At 42.5% G+C, this 21,549-nt stretch overlaps 1 protein-coding gene and 1 long non-coding RNA gene across 4 annotated transcripts in view; one reads left to right on the top strand and one right to left on the bottom strand.

The window, feature by feature from the left end:
* The window catches only part of Mcu (mitochondrial calcium uniporter), a 170,426-nt gene that overhangs the window by 27,815 nt on the left and 121,062 nt on the right, over window positions 1-21,549 (top strand). The gene's annotated exons all lie outside the window — the stretch shown is intronic.
* Window positions 7,188-14,131, bottom strand: Gm40671. Its single transcript, XR_871744.3, has 2 exons — window positions 10,817-14,131; window positions 7,188-8,146 (listed from the first exon to the last, which is right to left on the bottom strand). It is a non-coding gene; the product is annotated as a predicted gene, 40671 (long non-coding RNA).

Below are 21,549 nucleotides of genomic sequence, written 5' to 3'. Positions count from 1 at the left end.
GAAGAGGAAGTGTGTGGTGAAGTAACTGGGAGAGACTTTATTTGAACTAAGTCTGAGGTCACTGCTCTTACCCCCTTCCCTCCTCTGAGGTGTACTAGGGATTTTATAAATGAAATCAGTCCTACAAGTTCATTTTGTATTCAGTGTGAGTGTGTGTGTGTGTGTGTGTGTGTGTGTGTGTGTGTGTGTGTGTGTGCATACCTGCCTTGGTGTATATGTGAATACAGGAAAGACACACCTGTATAACTGAAACTCTGTGGGCTCTGAGATGCCATGGGGTGACTAGTGTCATCTGCGCATGGTTCAGGAGACTGGCATGAGGATCTAGCAAAGACAGGAGATATTAGGAAGACAGTGTCTGGTCAGGAGAACGAAGAGATGGGAGAAGGGGATGAAGGGGGATGTCAGTGTCCCATCCTGGTGGACCTTGAGACAATGACTTCTTGATTCTTTGTATCTTGGTAGACCTGAGGATTGTGGTTACAGTTGCTTACAGTATGCCAGGTCTCCCGATGGCTTCAGTGTAGGTACAGCCTGCCGTCTCAAAGGTGAGCTGGTAGTCTTTCCATTTGTACAATGACCTGGGTGTGATGACACATGCCTTTGTTGCAGCGCTGTGGAAGTGGAGGCAGAAGGAGAGAGTTTGAGCCTAGCCTGGAGATATACCTCGGAGACAGATCACGTACCGGGCATCATGCTGTGGTTTGATTCCCCAGCATCGTCACCAAGGACAAAAGAATAATTACATTATATAGTTAAGTGATTAAAAAAATCCCTGCCGTTTTGGTCTTTTTATAAATGAAATCAGTCCTACAAGTTCATTTTGTATTCAGTGTGAGTGTGTGTGTGTGTGTGTGTGTGTGTGTGTGTGTGTGTGTGTGTGTGCATACCTGCCTTGGTGTATATGTGGAGTTCATAAGACACCTGTGGGAGCTGGTTCTCTCCTACCACCATATGGGGCCCATCTTGTCAGGCTTGTCTTGGTGACAAGGGCCTATAATTGCTGAGCTACTACGCCAACCATAATTTGCCTTTGGAAGGCAGAATTTCAACACTGAACAAAGTCGACCCTGCTTCCTGCTAAGTCTTTTCCATTTGTAAAACTTGGCCCCTATAAGGGGAGCACAATCCAGATTTATCTAGTACTCTCCTACCTCAGAATGACATGTGGGCTTTAGATGAGCTAACAGAAGCAAGCGTGGGAGGTTGTACTCCGTTAATCAGCCTTCACACCACTGCTGTTCTGAGTGAGCGGATCCTTGATTGGAAACCTCTCCCATATAATGTGTAGCCGCATCCCTGGTCCCTACCCAGCAGGCTCAGGTAGCATGCTCCTCTCAGCTGTGGCTTTGGGCACTGCCGGATACCATTTCTGTTTGAGAACCATCTCTCGATTTCCCTTTGCCTGTCTTTTAAAACTTATTTGTGGTTTTAGTGCCTGGTGGCCATACCCTGAGAAAGCTATTTTTGTTTTGGTAACAGGTCTTACTGAGTGCTCAGGCTGGCCTTGAACTCTGGGATGAAACGTCTTGCAATCCCAGCCTCTTAGATAGTCAGGACTGTAGGTCATACTCTTCTCTAGGAAACTGGGAAGTCTAAAAATGAGAAGACAAAACTCTATCCACATTCTGTGCATACCATTTAGATGTTTTTAATCTGGCACTGCTTTTGTAAGATCAAATAAGAGAATGTGTCACCCATGCTCACTATGGGTGATATTGTGGGTGCAGTGGCTTATCCTGGAACAATATTGAGGTTCTCTCCATCATGCCGTAGCAGGATGGCTTTACCCTTCCCTCAAGTGTGATCTCTGACTGGATAAGCCAGTTACCCAGAGGTTGACGGACACAGGGTCATAGAAAAGGAGCGCCAGCACACCTAAGTGCGCTCTGCACAGGCAGGGTCAGTATTCTTTCACAGATGTCGGTGTCGCTTTTGTGAGAACCGAACCTTACAAGCTGCAGCTATGCATGGCACACTGACCAACCTCATAAGCAATAATGGGTCCATAACATTATAGTGACTTTGAGTTCATTAATAACTTAGTTTGGGTTTGATGTTTTCACAAGGATGGACTTGCCTGATAATGCATTTCTTGGAATCTCTTCCATCTTTAAGCAGGGCATGACTCTTGGAGGTTTTATTTATTTGTTATTTTAGTACTTTGAGACTGGCCTAAGCCCACTGTACGTAGCCTGGAGTGTCTCCACCATTGCAAGTGGTGGGATCCCGGGTGTCTGCTACTGTGTAGCATACATTTGTTTCTTGTTGTGGCTTTTAGTTGAAGAAGTTAGGGAGCTTTGTGCAAGCTAATCCTGTCCATTCCATCCTTGCCAGTGACTGAGTGAGGAGCCCAGGTTGAAGTGAGTCGCACTTGGAGTTCCCTTCTGGGAACTGGCGTTGCTTCTGGAATGGGCGTGTGTTCTGAGCCGGCCCTGTCATCCTGAAGGAAAGGCTTTTGATTAGGTCCTCGCTCATCTTCTTGATCCTCATTTCCTCCCTGTGGAATGTGGCTCTTCATTCATCTGCCTCATGAGTAACAGAGAAACAAACAGGTGTTGTTAAACCTGGGTGTAACCTGGGAGCGGAACTTCGAGATTCACCAGCCTTGAAGCCAACTCCTTGAGATCTCACGGCACGTTTCTGGCGCTTTCGAGCTGTTGTTCTAGATGTAGCTCAAGATAGCGCCCGATCAGACCGGACACCGGAGGTATGCTGCTCTGGAACAAATGCTGCTATGCACTTTCTACTTTCAGAATCTGGATGAAAATCGGCTGGACTCGGAACGAGTTACTTCAAGACTCACAAAACAGCCAGCTTCATTTAAACTCAATCCCTAGTATTTGCAGTGTGTGCCACTTTAAGAATCATAAACACTCTGTGTGTAAACTCTCTTTTATTATTGAGGTTCTGTGTAGTGAGGCTTGTCCTTATCTGTGGACCCTTCTATCTGCACCCCGGAAACACTGCCTTCTGTATTCAAACGGAAGGGTTTTTACTCCGCATAGGCCAGGGGGTAGAGGACGAAAGAGGACAATCTGTCTCCTCTCCTCTCTAACAGCAGCTTTACGGAGGGCTAATTCACGTAGGGTGATGCTTGCCGTGTAAAGCATAAGAACTCAGTGGTTTTAAAGACACACAGGCTCTCTAGTAGCACCATTTTTTTTAAATTCTAGAAAACTTCCAATGGTCAATATCCAGTATCACTTATACCTCGTCCCTGGCAAAACTCCTTTTTTCTTATGTTTTAATTAAAAATTTTTTTTTATCTATGTATATGTGCTTGTGTGTGTTCTTGCATGCGTTGTGTGTGTGTGTGTGTGTTGGTGCTGAGTGAGGAGGTCAAGAGAGGGCATCAGATCTTTTGGGGCTAGAGTTGCAGGGTTTTTGTGAGCTGTTCCTCTGGAATAGCAGTATTTGTTTGTAACCACTGCGCCCATTTCCCCCCCCCCCCCCAACACACACACTTTTTTTTTTTTTTGAATCTCCTTCTCTGAATACTTCCTTGAGTAGACTCATTCAGTACCTGGCTTTTTGTGACTGGTCTCTTTCACTTAACCTTGCTTTTAGGACTTATTTATGTTTTGAAAGAGTACTTTAACACTTCCTTCTCACTTATTAACATGTCATCATGTGAATATGCATAGTTTGTTTGTGTATTCATTTCTGGATGCCCACTTGGGTGTTTTCCATGTTTTTCTATGATATGAAGTGTTGTTGAGCACACACGTGCGGCTCTTTTGTAGATGTGTGTTTTCATCTCTCTAGGAGTGGAATTGCTGAGTCACAGGATTGCTCTGTGCAAAGCTTTGTGAAACACTTCCAAACTGTTTTCCAAAGAGTTTGGGCCGTTTAAAACATTCTCCCAGTACCATATAGGGTCCAGTGCTTACTCCTGTTTTTGTTTTAGCCTTCCTGAAAAATATGAAGTGCTCTCTCCCCGGCTTCTCTCATCCGATTGTTTGTTTCATGTTGTGGGTTGAATCCAGGCCTTTTCTTTTGGTCTTTCCAGACAGGGTTTCTCTGTGAAGCCCTGGCTGTCCTGGGACTGGATCTGTAGACCAGGCTGGCCTCGAACTCACAGATCTGCCTGCCTCTGCCTCCCAAGTGCTGGGACTAAAGGCGTGCGCCACCAGCTACTAGTGCCTGGCTGAATCCAGGTCTTCGTACTTACCAGTGAGCATCTCCTCCCCCACTTAGCTGCTCTCTCAGATCTTCACTGTGAGTTTGATTTGCACTTTCTTAATGACTACGTTGAATGCATTTTCATGTGCTTATAGCTATTTTAAGTTAGTAAAAATACATGTTTAAAATGTAGCCTGTTGTTTTAAAAAAAAGTATTTTTGGAGATTTACTTATTTTTAGTTTATGTGTATGGCTACTTTGGTGTGTGTACAACGGGCATGCATTTCCAGCAGAGGCCAGAAGGCGGGCTGAGAACTCTGACACTGAGTTACAAATGATTGTTAGCTCCTGTGGGGTGCGGGGGATTGAACCTGCGTCCTCTGGAAGAACAGTCAGCGCTTTTAACTGCTGAACCATCTCTCTAGCCCCCCAAATTAGTCCAGTTTTAAATTGGATTACTTTGCATTGTTGGGTTGCAAGAGTAAGGCTATCTTTCTAAAATCCTTTACTTCATTATGAATTAATTAAATTAATTAATCCGTTAATTTATTTGATCCAGTAACTTACAGCATCCTTTTTCAAAGAAGGCACTGATGTCCTTTTCAGTGTCATTCAGAGCTTTGGGTGCTGTTACCAAGAGAGTGTCATGATTAAAGCAATTGAAATGGAGAGTGTTGATGTGCAAAGACAGACAAGTGGAAGACGCTAAAAAGCTTTGGTAATATAGAGCAGGCAGGTTAAGACCTGGTGAATTGAATTTTAACCCGTAGAGTTCCCATGAGTCTGAGCAGGTTTGAGCGCTGACTTTATCCAACAGCTGGTTTCTGGCATACTCCTTAAGCACATCCCCTTATCAGGAACACACAAAACACATCTCTCTAGTATTGCAAGTTCTCAAATGTGCAGCTTTGACTGTGTGCCTGTTTTCCCTTCCCTCGTTAGGAATGTGGATATTTAAAGAGCTCATAACTAGTTTAACTAGATCGAGGTAGCGATTTATATCTCTAGCATATACTTCATCCCCTGCCATAGCAAATGTAGGCTATTGGTTAGCTTGATTAAATTAGGGGAGAGAGCATCTTTGAGATCAAAATAACCATTTGGAGTGCCTTCTCTACACTCAGTGGCCTTAATCTGGGTGTAATCTTTCAGTAAGAGCTTTTGTGCTCATTAATACAAAATGGAGAAAGTATAAGCCAACGGGCTGTAAGGAGAGTGGGAGGGCAGGCAGGGAGAGCTGGAAGGGCACAGGCTATGGCACCAGACTCTTTCAAATCCTAGCTCTGCTCTGAGTGACACTGGCAACCCATGTTCATGTATGTGCAGTGTCTTCTCACATGTAAACGAGAGGCCACATGTAAAGTCTTGTTCCTGTAAGGCTGTGATGGTAACGTGAGGGAGGCAGTGTGTGAGGAGCCTCTGGGCTGGTACTTGGCACACACAGGCTCGTGTGGAATCATACTTGATGCTACCATCTTTTAAAAATGTTTCACAATGATGTATTTTGGGGGAAGAGTCAGAAAATCTTATATTGTTTAAATTGGATCATGCCAATCTCCAACTAGCCTTTCTGGTAATTTAATTTTATAAAATGCACATAAAGCAAGTCTGATTTTCTTCTTTGAAGGATTTTTTTTATTATGATAAAATGTGCCTTATTTAAAGACTTTATTTTTAAAGTTACATTTTACAGGGCTGAGGAGATGGCTCGCTCAGCTCAGTACAGTGCTTGCTGCTCTAGCTTGAGGACCTGAGTCCAGTTCCCCAGCATCCACATTGTAAGCCAGGCATGGCTGTACCCCCTGTGCTGGGGAAGCAGAGAAGAGATGGGCAGATCCCTGGAGCTTGCTGGCCAGCCAGCCGAGCCGCTTCAGAGCTCCAGGTTCAGTGAGAGACTCTGCCTCAAAAGAACCATAGCTATAGAGGAAGCTAGCCAGTGCCAGCCTCTGGCCTCCACGTGAGCATGCATGTGTCTGTGTACCCATACATGTGTGTACACACACATACAGGAAGTACACACACATACCCAACCACACACACACATATACAGGAGTATACACACACATACACACACACAAAATGAACACACACATATACAAAAGTATATACACATACAACCACACACATATACAGGAGTACACACACACAACTACGTACACACAACCACACATACATACAGGGAGTATACACACACACACAAAACCACACACATACATATACAAAAGTATATACACATACAACCACACACATATTCAGGAGTACACACACACACACAACCACATACACACACATACAGGAGAACACCATACACATACAACCTCAATCACAACTACACACAACTACACATACAACCATAAACACACACTTACAAAAGCACACACACAACCACATACATAATCATACACACATATTCAGGAGTACATTGCACACACACATACACACAAAACCACACATACACATATACAGGAGTACACACATACACACACGTACAGGAGTACACTACACATACAACCACACATACAACCACAGACGTATATACAGGAGTATACACATACACAGCCACACACATATATACAGAGTATACACACACACAATCACACACGCACAAACATAAACACATACAGCCATGCATACACATATAGGAGTACACCACACATACACACAACCACACACACACATATTCAGGAGTACATGGCATACACACAAGCACACACAGTCACACACATTCAGGAGTACACTGCACACATACATACACAACCACACACACACATATATAGGAATATATAAGCACATACACACATACACACATGTACACACACACAATAATATACATTGGGGCTGGGCATAGTGGCTCACACCTTTAATCCCAGCACTTGAGAGGAAGAGGCAGGAGGATTGCTGTGAATTCGAGGCCAGCCTGCTCTACATAGCAAGCTCCAGGATAGTTGGGAATACATAGGGAGACCCTATCTCAAGAAAACAAAATAATAATATTTAAAAAATTATATCTTTGTTGTTGTTTGTTTTGTGTTGTTTTGCTGTCTTTTGTTTGTTGTTGGTTGTTTTGATGCTGGGGATTGAACTTGGGGCCTTGTACATGCAAGGCAAGTACTATACCACTGTGCCACACCCCAGCTCCTCCTCTATTTTTATCAATATGACTATTACACTAGGCATATGGCTCACTTATCTCTACTAGACAGTGTTGTGTTTTGTTGTTTTAGGTATTATACTATTTACCAAGTTATTTCTGAGAAATTTGAGAATTTTAAGTTAATGTGTTTAATAGTAAACCAAGATTTTAATAATTTTTTTATAAACAAGACTTGCATTCTCATACCTAACTAAACTTACAACTAAACAAACCTGTGAGGAATTTTAATAAAAGGATGAATGTCTAATGAGGGGAGGTTGCGGTTTTAGTAACCATGGTAACAGCAGGCAGTGGGAAATGGTAGCAGTGGGTGAGAGAGTAAGCTTTCCCTTCTTCTATTCACTGTTTTTAATAAGTTTGTTCTGTTTGTTTTGGGGATAGGGTATATATGCAACCTTGACACTCCTGGAACTCTGTTTAGACCAGGCTGGCCACAAACTCACAGAGATCTGCTTGCTTCCACTTCTGAGTACTGGCATCAAAGGCATTTGCCACCATGCCTAGCTTCATCGTTTTTTGCTTTCTAAGTTAGACTTTGAGAAGACTGTAGATGTATGGAACAGTGGGAAACGCTGTAGAGTGGTCTCGTGGACACTTCACCCATCTTCTCCAGTGGCAGCACTTGCCGAATCGTAGTATTTATGTCACAGCCAGAACACTGACGTCACTCACCTGTCTTGAGCTTTTCTCTTTCACTGGCCCTCATTGTGTGTACTTAGAGGAAGGCACACTTCATCATTGGAATAGGTCCCTGCTTCCAGTACCTCAGTCACGGTACAGCACAGCGTTGGAGATGGAGTCCAGGGAGGGCTTGCCTACAGGCCACGAGGCCCTGGGTTCCGATCCCAGAGTGGGAACGGGGAGGAGCTGTTGTAGAAAATATTTAATCTCAATCCAGGGCTTCTACTCTGCCTTTAATTATTCAGTTCCCAGATAAAAACCACATAAACTTTATATTTATAATAAGCCTTAATCAGCACTAGATCTGGACAGATATCTATCCTCTAAGCTATTAGAATTTAGTTCCCATCAATAACCTCGAATTATAACTTGCCATGTTCCATCTGGGCAGCTCTTAACTCCAGTTGGCCAGCTGTCATAGCCGTGTGTTTATGACTCACCTAACCCATGGTGTCTTCTCCTCTTCCCTCCTTCTCTCCTTCTCTCCTTGTGGTCTCCTCAGACCCCAGGCCCAGGAACCCAAACCCTACCTACCTCTTTTCTGCCCAGTTATTGGCTATAGGCATCTTTATTTAGCCAATAGTTTTAAATTAAAGGAGCAAGGTCCCATTGTAGGGTTGGATTCTCATCCTTGCGAGCCACCTGGCCTTGGAGGCCACTAGTTACCATTACAATACACAGCAAAAGACCACACCTCAGGAAGGAGCAGAAAGGTACAGAACCAGGCTGTCACCTGAAGCCTCCTGCTCAGATCGGTCTGTAACCACACCAATGTCTTACCTACCCTTCTCCTTTTCCACTGCAAATCTGTTCTACATTTTTTTTTACAGATTTGTCATTTCAAGAGTGTTATAAATATAGAATCACACAATGCGTAACCTTGTGAGATTACCTTCTTTCTCTTAGCATGGTAACCTTGTGACTCATCTAAGTTGCCATCTAGACCAGTAAATGACTCCATTGGACAAGCATTGTGATAAAATGCATGCAGTCTCTTTAACATTTGCAAGTGTACAGTTCAGTGACAAGAAATTCACCCTCACCACTCTCTGTTTACAAAATGTTCCCATAGCCTCAGTAACAACTTCACTCATCAAAGACTCCCTCTCCCTCCACATCTTTGTAACCTTTACTCTACTTTCCATCTCAAGGAATTTGCCTAGTCTACACATTTTATGTAAGAAGAATCTTATAATATTTATCTTTCTGGGGCTGGTGAGATGGCTCAGTGGGTAAGAGCACCCGACTGCTCTTCCGAAGGTCCAGAGTTCAAATCCCAGCAACCACATGGTGGCTCACAACCATCTGTAACAAGATCTGACTCCCTCTTCTGGTGTGTCTGAAGACAGCTACAGTGTACTTACATATAATAATAAATAAAAAATCTTAAAAAAAAAAATATTTATCTTTCTGGTTCTGGCCTATTCTACAGAGCATAATGTGCCCAAGGCCCATGGATACTGTGTCATTTATCATTTTTTTATCCCCATTTATAACTAAGTAGTTTTATTTATTTTTTTTACTGTGCAGTATTTTTACTAATAACATGGGTGGAATATTAATGACTTGCTTGGCAAATCCATAAATGACAGGGAGTTGTCAGTTTTGCATTTTCCAAATAGAGATTGACACTAGTTATTGGATAGACTGTATTCATCAAGCTGTGGAAATCACTGATGTCAAATTCCATGTGTGATCCTCACACGGTACTGTAACTGTAAAGGAATGTGACGTGGTTCAGTTGCAATGTGACAAACATCTGACAATGACATGTGAGTGTCCTCCTCACATCTCCTATGACAGTGAGACCACAGACCAACTTGGCCTCTATTAAGAGAAGTATAACATACTGAACATGGACTGTGATCCAGCTGCCGCACTGTATCCATGGCTGGGTACCAGTATATTTTAAGGATTAAATATTTAGAATTTGTGTATTTAGAAGAAAAAAAGAGGATAATTTTATAGGAAGGTAGTAGCCACTCACTATTAGATTCAGAACTTAGTGGTCTGCCTTGGTACTCAGGTCTTAGTCACAGGACTTATAAGCACCAGCTGTGACGAGTGTGTGCTGTGCATTGCTAGACTGTTTTAACACCAATAGTTTCCCAGCAGAGGCAGAGAATGTGCTTGAGTCTGCATAATACCTTGTGAATCCTGCACGTTTGAGAGTTTATAATAATAGAACATGACACAGTTTTGAGTTTAAAGCATTTATAGTTAATGGGACTGCAGAAAAGTCATTTTCTGTTATGTATGTCTGCATGCAATTTTAGCTTTTATAGTGAATATATATTACTCTATAAAAAAACAGTTGTAAAGCAATGCTCTTGTTTTGCAAATAAACAATAATACTTTAAAACAGTTACAACATAAAGAACTTAGGTCTGAGGATATATCCCAGAGTTTGCCTAGCTCTGGATTCAATGTCCTGCCTGGCATAAAGTAGGCTTGGTGTTGCCCATAGTCCTGCAGAAAATGAGACGGGCAAATCAGAAGTTCAAAGTTACCCTCAGCTCAGTAGTAAGCCTGGGTTTCATGAGACCGTGTCTCTAAAAACCTGTGTACCAACAGAAACACACAGCTTGTTCCTCGAAGTTCCTAAAAAAAAACAATCCAAACCATAGTCAGTGACTAGAAATCTCTAGGTGTATCAGCCTTTTCATATGCTGGAGCTCAGAAAACAGTGTGCGAAGGTTTCTCGCTCATTTCCTGTCTTTTTCCTGTGTGTCATCCCTCCCTCATTCTCTCCCAAGGCAAAGCACAGAAACTAGAATTCATTCCTCCTCCCCAAGCGAGGTCACAGAAACCAGAGCCCTTTCTTCCAAAGCCAGCCATAAAACCTACAAATATTACCTTAATCTTCCCCTGCTGATCTGTCCTTCTGCTAGCCATAAAGATAAGGCCATGTAGACCAGCTCACAGCGGTCTTGTCCCAGCCTTGGGAGGGCAAAGTACTACACAGGGAGGAAAAGAAACATCTGGGCAGGCTGTGGTCTTTAGCCTTCCGTCATACCTTTTGGTCTACTCATAACTCAACATGGCTGTCTGTGAGTCAGCAAACCTAAGCCTAAAAAAAAAATGTGTGGTTCTCGTTTGGTCTTTGGGTCTTCAATTCTGTAAAATTATGATGAAATATACATGTTCTGCCTCTCTCCTGTTAGCCTGTCTTCCAAGAATGTCAGCCATCAGCCTTTGTGGTGGGCAGGAAGACACATCCTCTTGTGTGTGCCTACATGTGCTTTCAGACCCAAGTGCACACGTGGACGTTGGGTTTGGATATGCGCGTTTCCCTTTTGCCTTTAGCTTGTTTAAGTGCTAGAAAAAGCCTGGCTTTGGCAGATCGCTCTGCTTGCTCAGGGTTACCTCCTGCCTCCGGGTTTGGATTATTAAGTAACTAAATAGGAAATCCTGACTAATTTCTGTGATTCATTTCCTCCCTGACTGCTGCTGCCTAGCATGGCTGTAATGTCAGAGGATGCTAGTTCTAAAAGGAAGCGAGTGGGAGAAAAGGCTGCTATCTCTCGTGAAAATGTTTCCTGCTAAAGCAGACATCTTTGCTGTCCCTCAGATGGCTTCTGTTACATCCTCAGAGACCAAGGGCTGGCCCCTTAATGCATATTGAGTAAGCGGGACTCTGACCCACTCTTGCCTTCTGGGAGTGTTTAGGGAAAGTGTTGCTAAGATACTTCAGTCAATAGGTTGTAAATGGAACCAACCCCAAGCCACACCCTCTTCCTCCACTGTTAATCTTACTAAGTGTTAGTTTAGGATTTGGGGTTATTTAAGTGGCTCAGGCCTCTCAATTTTACTTAAAAATTTTAGGGGGCTTTATTGTTACTTGACGTGGAATTTGAAAACTAAAAAGATGAGTCTGGCAAGCAGCAGATTGGTGTGAACGTCACCAATGTGCTAGAATGCGGGGCACATTGAGTGTTTGTAGGTCTTATGAAAATCATTATTAGCAGCTCTTCCTGTTTAGTTAAGAGGTTCAGTGGTCCTGGCATTGCTGCAGATGCACAGGATGGGCAAGCAGGCTGAGAGATGGAATAAAAGTGTTTACCCCAGATCAATTTTCAGATTTTTTTATGTGTCCCTAGGACGCTTTCAAATTTCAGAGCCAGGCCTGGTAGCACTTGCCTGAAATCCCAGATCTTAAAAGGCAGGAGCAGTAGCAATAGGAGGTTGAGGTTAGCCTGGGCTACATGACACCCTTCCTGAAAAAAAAAAAAAGTATACATTAAACACACACACACACACACACACACACACACACACACAATTTTTTTAAAGAAGGAGATGTTATGCCCTACCACTCTTTTGGAAGTTATCCTGGATTGTAGTTTTATAATTAAAAATAATTAAGTTACTCTTTTTTGTCTTACACAAAACGTCACTAATGTAGCCTAGGCTGTCTTTGAACTCTCAATCCTTTTGCTCTTGCCTTCTGCAGCCCTGGGTAACACGGCTGTGAGGACATGCTTGGCTCCTGGAATTAGGCTTTTTTAACTGATACAGAAAAACATCAAAGCAGAGACTGAGGAGAGGAGGAGAGTATGGGAGAGTTTGGAGGACAGAGAAGGGGGAGCTGTTGTCATTAAATTATAATCTTTAAAAAAAAGCCTTACAGCAAAGCGGGGCTCTCATAGGCTTTTAAAATTTGCACTAATTTGTGAGTGAGGAGGCTTTCAGTATGCCCCTTTTCCTTTGGTTATTTTAGGCTAGACATTTAGCAGTCCCAACAGTAGATAGTTCAGGCATTGCTGTTTGATGTCTGATATACCATGGTAGGAGGAGAAAGTGTTTGGCTAATTTTTGGTTAATTTTGAATCAGAATGCTTTCCTGGGCTGGTTGTTTTAGATATTTCTCAAGTTTCTGCCAAGATCTGTTTGTTTTAAAGATGTTCCCCCGACGTTTTTAGTGTGAAAGGGAGGCTTGTTAGTAAAGTATTTGTGTATCGGTTCTAAATGGCCACAAAGGCTTTTGTGAATATATCTCTTTATTTGTTTTCTCTAAACGTCAGAGCCTCTCAGTTGTTACTGTAGGAGTTGTGATGCTGTTGTAACTGTCTCAAGTTGTTAGTGTCCTGACCTGTGTTGTCAGTGTGTGTGGGGGCGTGAGTGCTGGGGTTGGTCGCAGGCCTTGGGTTTCTAAGTCCCTTCTCTAGCACTAACAGCATCCAGCTGGCTTTTTTTTTTTAATAGCAGCACAGGAACTCTGATTCACGTGTCTTACAATCACCCCTTTAAGTCCTGTTTGACCAAATGTTAACAGAACAGTTTCTTCCAGCACATTGTGTCAAAATGCCAGGCAGCTCTCTGTTGGCATCAAGTTATCTCAGATCATCCATTATCCACATTGTTTAAGCGATGTTTCTCCTGAGATAACATCAAGAGGCAGTCCTGGCCATGCCAGAACAGTATTACCATGTTAAAGAGATCATTAGTAGTTACTTACAGCCCACCACCCCAGCTCCATCCTTGTCATCTGGACTGTGCCTGTGTGCTCTCCTGCTGTGGAAGTACCAGAAACCATCCCTACTATCTAATTACGGCTGTGTAACCTTTGACCAAATCCCCACCCTTCTGGAGATAATTTTTTTAATTCCTCCTAACACTATGACCAGGTGACTCACAACGTCCCAACCCATCTCTCCCACTATCCTCCACCCTCTGCTAATCGCTGTTCTTTAAGATTCAGGTAGGATTTGCTCTTCTGTGCCTCACTTTGCTTGATTTATTCCCAGGTTTATCCACAGTTATGATTTTGCTCTTTTTTTTTATGAATAGGCAGTATCACTTGGTATATGCAATGTACATCTTAATAATTTTTTATTTTCATTTATTCACTTTACAGCCCACTATCAGCCCCCTTCTCCAAGGACCCCCTCATGCAAGACCTCCCCCATTCTACTTTCTCTTTTTGAGAAGGGGAAGCCCCCCTGTGAGTGATACCCCTGCTAAACACCACTTCCCCATTAAACACCCCTTGCAATGTTCATTTTTGAAATAGTCATTTGTTGATGGATGCTTAGGTTGATTCTATATCTTTCTAGCTGTTGTGAACAGTGTTGACCATTAATACAGGCTTACAGCTGCCCTTTCCTTTGGAAATGGTCAAATGTGTTAATGTGTCCTAAACACACACACACACACACACACACACACACACACACACACACAGGAAAACAAAGATTGACAAATGTAACAGCAGACATTCTTTTTGGGCAACACAGGGACAAAAGTGGTATAGAGGGGGAACTTCATTTCAGAAAGCACTTTTTTTATTTAAAGCTAATATTCAGTATTTCTCTGTAAAGGGCTCACTGTTAGTCCTTGATCTCAGATTCTGAGTATCAAAGGTTAGCCTTGAACTCACTATTGTAGCCCAAGCTGGACTTGACCTCTTCATCTTCCTGTCTCAGCCTCCTGAGTGCTGCGATTACAGATGTGCACCACCATGTCTAGGTATGGAATTAAAAATCTAAAACTTAGAGGGAATAAAGGAAATAGTTTCTAAATTAGATTATTACATATAGTACATTATATCAATATATTGTATATATATATACATATATATATATATATACATATATATATATATATATATATATATATATATATATATATATATATATATATATATATATAAAATCATATTCCCATGCACCGTCCTCTATGAGTTCTTTACATGGGAGACTGCCAGCGGCACTGTTTCCCTTTTCCCTTCTGAGCTCTGAGCTGATGTTCTCACCAGGGCAGCAGGCTGCTCTCACGCCCATGGCTACTCAGAATTGTTCTGTTGTTCAGTTCTGCGAATTCTCTCTGTTTTCCCGTCCATTTAATCTAAGACAGTAGAACAAACCAGCAGAAAAGACCCTTCTAGTGTTTATTATTTCACGTACAAGCTGAGTCCTACAGGTCAGCTGCACACTGGCCTGTTACTATACCCAACCGCCATATACTTCACTCGGAAAGGCGGAGTGATCCGTGGTGTGACAGGCTTCTTGTAGACACAGTTGTTTAATGTCTCTAGGTCTCAGAGGTTTCATTGAAAGAGTAAGAAAACCTAGACTGGAACTGGGGCAGAATTATAGTGTTATAAAATACTGGAAAATCTTTTCACGGTTGGTGAAATAAAGCTTGTAATTATAAAATAATTTATTTGAGCTAAATGGTGGAGAAACCAGAGTGAAATGGTATAAAGTCCTCAGAGGCACTGAAAAATCCCTCCCACTTTCCCTCCTTCATTATAAGTCCAACAAATAAAAGCTAATCCCCAGGGAGTGTGGAGGGGTAGCTCAGTGGTAGAGTGCCAGCTTGAGGCCGAGTTCTAGCTCAGCACTGCAGGCAGGAAAGCCTGCTGGGTAGGGACACAGGCTACTGGAGAGAATGAGAACAGTGTGCAGCTGACCTGCAGGACTTAGCTTGGGTAATGAACTAATGTTAGAATGGTTGTTTCCACTGGTTTGTGTTAGTGTCTTAGATAAAGTGGGGCAGGAAGACAAAAGAGACTTTCCAGAAAGTTTATAGTAAGCAAAGAAGTGTGGATTCTTACTTGTTTTAAGAAAGGAAGTAGATGCTGCCTGATAACTCACACTGCCTTCTGCCTTATCTCAGCTGTGGGGTGGGGTGGGGGTGGTGGGGGTGGGAGTGAGCATGGGTGGGAAGTGGGGGTGGGGGTGGGGGTGGTACACACAAAGAGAACACACAGTTAATTGCAATCAAATTACTGAAGTAGAGACTGTGCAGGTGAGTTTAGTGACTGATTTTCTGTTTACAAAAACAAGACAAAACAAACAAACAAACAAACAAAAAACAACAGCAAAAAGTCAAGTGACCAGTATATATTGCAGTGAAGTTCATATTCAAATGGAAGGTAGGCCATTCCCCTTTCTTTGTGTTTGGTGCATAAATGTGCAGAATTACAATATCCTTTAGGTGGATTTTTTTCCTCTAATGAGTATGTAGTGTCCTTCCCTATCTTTTCTGATTAATTTTGGTTTGAAGTCTATTTTGTCAGATATTAAAATAAATATACCAACTTGCTTCTTGGGTCCATTTGTTTGGAAAATCTTTTTTTATGCTTTTACACTGAGGTGATGTCTACCCTTAGTGGTGAGGTGTGTTCCTTGGATGGAGCAGAAAGACGGATACTGTTTTCTACTCTGGTCTGCTAGTCTACTGAGGAATTGAGACTATTAATATTGAGAGTTGTCAGTGAGCCACATTTACTGGTAGGTAATTGCTGTTTATTTAATTTTTTTATGATGTGAATTCTCCCCTTCTTTGGATGTACTGTTCTGGGATTATCTATTCTTCCTGTCTTCTAGGGTATAGTTAACCTTCTAGTGCCTTCTGTAGAGCTGGAATGGTAGATTGCTTAAATTTGGTTTTATCATGGAATGCTTTCCTTTCTCTGGTGATTGTGATTGATAGTTTTGCTGGATATAATAGTCTGGGTTGGTACCTATGGTCTTTCGGATTTGTAGAGTATATCCATCCAGGCCCTTCTGGCTCTTAAGAGTCTCCATCCAATAGTCAGATGTTATTCTAACCGGTCTGCGTTTATGACTTGTGCTTTTTCCTTGTAGCTTTTAATAGTCTTTCTTTGTTCTATACATTTCATGTTTTGATTATTATGGGTCATGGGGATTTTTTTTCTTCTGTTTCTATTTTCTGTCCTGTATGCTTCTTGTTCTTTAATAGATACCTTTTCCCTTCTTTGGGGGAATTTTTCTTCTTTGATTTTGTTAAAAATGTTTTCTGCGCTTTTGACTTGGGTTTCTTCTTCCTTCATCCAGCCCCATTGTTCATAGGTCTCTTCATAGTGTCCCAGATTTCCTGGATATTTTATGCATTGTTTTTATTTTTATTACTAGTTTTACCTGTTTGGATTTTCTTTAGTGATTGTATTTCTTCGTTAAATTCTACTTTCATGTCTTGATCAATTTATCCAACTGTTTATTTGTGTTTTCACTGTATTCATTAAGGCATTCATTCACATGCTTTTAAGGGTCCTTGAGCACATTTATAATTGCTGCTTTGAAGTCCTTGTCTTCTGCTTCAGCTAAATTGTATTTCTCAAGGCCTGTTAGAGTTGGGTTACTGGCTCCTGAAGGAGACATATTATCTTGGCTGTTGATGTTTGTGTTCTGTGCTGGAATCTGGGCACCTGTAGTTATGTTTGTGATAGCTCTTGGTGCTGGTATCTGTCCTTGTCCTTGTTGGGTGGGTGTTCTGTCCTTTGCTGTTCCAATGACTATGGTTCCTAGGCTGTTGAGTGCCTGGTAGAGAGTGTTTCTGAGGGTTGGTAGACGACAGACACATAGAAATGGAGATGAGTTAGAAGGGAACCGAGAGGGTCAGTGGGAAAGAGCTAAGGGCATCCTGGATCAGCACCAGGGAAGAGAGGCGTGGTGGGTGAGGGGCTCCTGCAGGCTGGCTGGAGCAGACTAAGAGGAAGTCTGGAGAGATAGGAATGCCATTTAGTATTTTAACAGCCTTCCTTGGAGCAGTCCCTCTCTGTTTATAGAATAGAAAAACATTTTCCATTAAAAAAATGCTGCTTCTTATTCCCTCACAGCCCGGCTTTATGCCGGAGTGGTGTTTTAGTGTGTGTGTGTGTGTGTGTGTGTGTGTGTGTGTGTGTCTATGTATGTGTGTGTGTCTGTATGTCTGTGTGTGTCTGTGTGTTTGTCTGTGTCTGTGTGTGTCTCTGTGTGTCTGTATGTCTGTGTGTGTGTGTGTCTGTGTATGTGTGTGTATGTGTGTGTGAGTGTATGTGTGTGTCTGTGTGAGTGTATGTGTGTGTATGTATGTGTCTGTGTATGTGTGTGTGTCTGTGTGTGTGTGTGTGGTTGAGCAGCTTCTTTCCTTTAAAAGTAGGCTTGGAGTGTGATGTTGACCAGTGAAGAAAATTAGAGTGTATTCTGTCCCTTCACTTCAACCCATTCAGATAATGTCTTCCAACCAGCTAGATTTCTCAATGTGGCAAAGGTTGAAGACCCAAGTTCAATCCCTAGAGCCTGCATAAAATGGAAGGAGGGAATCTACTGCGCAGAGTTGTCCTCTGACCTCCATATGTGTACTGTGGCACGCACCTCCTTCTCTTACTGGAATAGCTGGTTCTTGCTCCATGTTCTGTGGTCAGCCTAGGAAGAGAGTTATCTGTTTCCTCTTCTGTTGTCCCAAGATAAGATGCTCTCTGTGTGTGAGCAGGACAGCAAAGTAGCAGAATATTTTATTAGAAATGTTTTCACAAGTCAGACATCTTATTTACCAGTCTTGAACAGCAGTGGTGCTGGGAGGGAGGGAGGCTGGCGGGGGTGGGGGCTGGCGGTTGGGAGGTGGGGGATGGGGGTAGTGGAATTGAGCTCCAAGCTACAGTCTAACCTTTTTCTCTTTTTTCTTTTGAGATAGAGTGTTGGTAAGTTGTTTAGGCTGGCCACGAACTTGCTGTGTAGTCTGAGTAGTTGATATTACAAGCCTGGGATAATTGCAAGTTTAATTCTATATTTCTCTTTTGACTTCTGACTTAGCCTCATGTGCAGTTGTCATGTTTGTTTTCTAGACTTGCAACTTCCTTTCTGTCTGAAAAACCTAATCTATAAGAGTGAGTTCAAATCACAAGATCTGAGAGTCCTGGCCCTGGGCTGAGGGAGGCAGCCAGCGTGCAGCTGTTAGGTGTGGTTGTGTCTCTTAGTGAGTTCTCTGTCAGAATCGAGCTCTTCAATCCAGCTGCAGCCATGGAGAAACCAGAGCATGGCTCTAGATATGATTCTAGCTGTATTCCACATTATGTAGGCTGTTCCAGCACATGTCAATATGTTCATAAGATATTAATGCATCTACTTGCATACATTTAATTATAAACATAGTTGTCAGCACCCCCACCTACCCATCTAGCAGCTAATGGCACATAAATCAAGCTCATAAGAAAAGCTCATAAAAAGCTTCATTTAGGCCCACGACTAAGTACAAGTTTCCATTGGTATAGGCAAATTATGTTCCAAAAACACCCTTGCGATTTATAGATGCTTCCTGGAAAGGGAGAGCATGCAGAAAGTCAGCTGTGGACAGTGGAGGGCGTTTCCTCAGCAGCTAGCATGGGAGGGAGGCATCTATACTCTGAAAAGTGTCCATTTGCATTTGTCAGTGGTGCGTGCGTGTGTGTGTGTGTGTGTGTGTGTGTGTGTGTGTGTGTGTGTGTGTGTGTATATGTGTGTGTGTTTGTGTGAGACAGTTTGTCAGAGCCAGTTCTCTCCTTCGGTCCCAGAGATTAATTTCCAGTCAGCAGGCTTGGTGGCAGACATCTTTAGCCACTGATCTATTTTATCAGCAGTTATTTAAAACTTTTTTATTTTATTTTATTTCTTCCCCTTGTATGTCACTGAGCAGATCTTAGGTGTGTGCCATGGGCCTGGTCATCAAAGGGTTTCGAAAGTCTTTCAATACCATCAAGCCGATTTTGAAATAATCTTTTAAAGCTGTGTTTCTGTGTGTGGGCACATGAGTACAGGTGCTCTCGGAGGCCAGATAAGCGTGTCAGATCTCCTGGAGTTACAGGCCGTGAGCCACATGAACTGAGTGCTGGAAACCAACTCAGGTTGTTTGTAAGAGTAACAAACTCTTACCTGCTAAGCCATCTCTCCAACCTCCAGCCACTTAAAGAAAGGACTTCACAGCTTTTAAATAATGCTAAAAATAAAAAAAATGAATTCTCTTTTTACTGCCCCACCCTTCCTGAGTTTATTGAGTGCTTCCTGTTCACTGACAGGATTAATTGTGTGAAAAACCATACCTGGTAGCATTTATGTTAGATTCAGTGAAAGATAAGTCAGATTGATGTCCTGTCCCCACATTTTCATACTTGGGGGTATGCCTAATAATGAGTGATCATTAGCACACTTGTCAAGGCTGTGTGTGCTTAACTCCTAGACTCAAATGACCTTTGGCCACCTGAGCAGCTTGGACTTCCTGGTGCATCCCACCATTGCTGTGTCTTGCTTAAAGAGCCTTTAATCTTAAAAGAATCTGTCTTCAGTCTGTCTTCAGCAGGGTGTAGATTCTAGACAAGTTACACTGAAGGAGACCGAGAACTTCTGAGATCCAGGTTGGAAAGGCCTGTTTCCTGAAGATGTGGTTTGAAGGGCAGTCCCCTCTTTGCACAACCACCGAGGTGGGTCTTTGTTGTTGTGTGTTTGTTTTTAAATCACATACAAAGCTATAAACACTGCTAGGGATTTTAGTCAAGGCAGTCAGGGAACAGGGAAGTGAAGGCCCTCTGATGGACTTAAGTGTCCAGATGGTGTATTTCAGACTGTATGTGTATGTGTGACCCTTGACCCCTGCGTTGCATTGCCCCACGGTTAACTGTTTAGATGAGGGTTTTTAGAGTACCTTCCATGAAGGGGAAATGTTAATTTTATGATAATTAATTCCTTTATCCATTCAACAACTCCTTTAGTATCTAGGGTATGCCAGCTATTGCTCTAATTATTGGAGCTTTAAAAAAAATGTTCTCTTAACGTGAGCTGCTGGTTCTGTTTCTACCTCTTTAGGCTTGCAATAGAGCCTTTATTATGTAAATTATTATACTTTGGACTTAAATAAAATGGATAAAACTTCAATTTAAATTCATTTTGCATTATTACCCGGAGTGGAAGATATTTCCTTCTGAAGAATGGCCATGAAGGAATCCTGAATGATTTAGAAGTAGATGACGGGATTTGAGACTAATTGGGCTTGTGAATCACCTTAGCTCTGTGTAGGAACTTCCCTTGTACTTGAGTTAGTGCCTGATGGGATCTGATTCTGGGAGGCTGAGCAATGCACTGCGCTGTGGTACTGCTGAGCTCGCAGGCTGTCCCAGGCAGCCATTTGGTATTTGTAGGTGTAGCTTAGGGTCTTCATTTGTTCTCCATGATTGTGTATGCACGTGCACACACACACAACACACGTTTCACTGTGTATAGCCCAAGCTATACACCGTTTGATGTTCCTACTCTTAGTACTGGAAACATTTTCTCTGGATGTCATTTTTCTTATTCTAGATCTAAAGCAGCTTTGCTTGGTATTTTTTAGGGGACTTCAGCAGCAATAGCATGCTCGCTCTGTAGAACAGACTGAATGCAGCTTGAGCAATGGCTCATTCCTTTCTTCCGTTCTCCTTCCTTCCTAACTTACTTCCTTTCTTTCCTTCTTCTTCCTTCCTTCTTTCCTTCCTCTTCCTCCTTCCTTCCTCCCCCCACCCCCATGATTTCCTCAAATATAGAAAGGTTTGGAGGAGAGAAGAAAATGGTAGAGTTTTCTGAACAAAATGCAACAGCCAGGACAGTCTGACATCACTTTGGCAACTAGTTCCTCTAGTTCAAGACCCATGCAGAGTGCTTGGCTGAGTGGTCCCAGCGTCTCTGGGGGTTCTTTGCAGAGTTTGGCTCTCTCTCCTTTCTAAAAAACCTGGGGTCCGATGAGCTTCCTTTGAGTGCAACACAGAGCCCTTACTGCCAAACTGCTGGCTGGATTTCCCGGAAAACACTGCAGGAATGTTTGGGTAGACTTCTTGAAGCCCAAAATCAACCTTCCTG

This window comes from Mus musculus, chromosome 10, assembly GCF_000001635.26.
Source record: "Mus musculus strain C57BL/6J chromosome 10, GRCm38.p6 C57BL/6J".
In the NCBI taxonomy this organism is placed as follows: domain Eukaryota; kingdom Metazoa; phylum Chordata; class Mammalia; order Rodentia; family Muridae; genus Mus; species Mus musculus.
The sequence above is the reverse complement of the archived record's forward strand: the minus strand, read 5'-3'. Positions and strand labels throughout refer to the sequence as shown.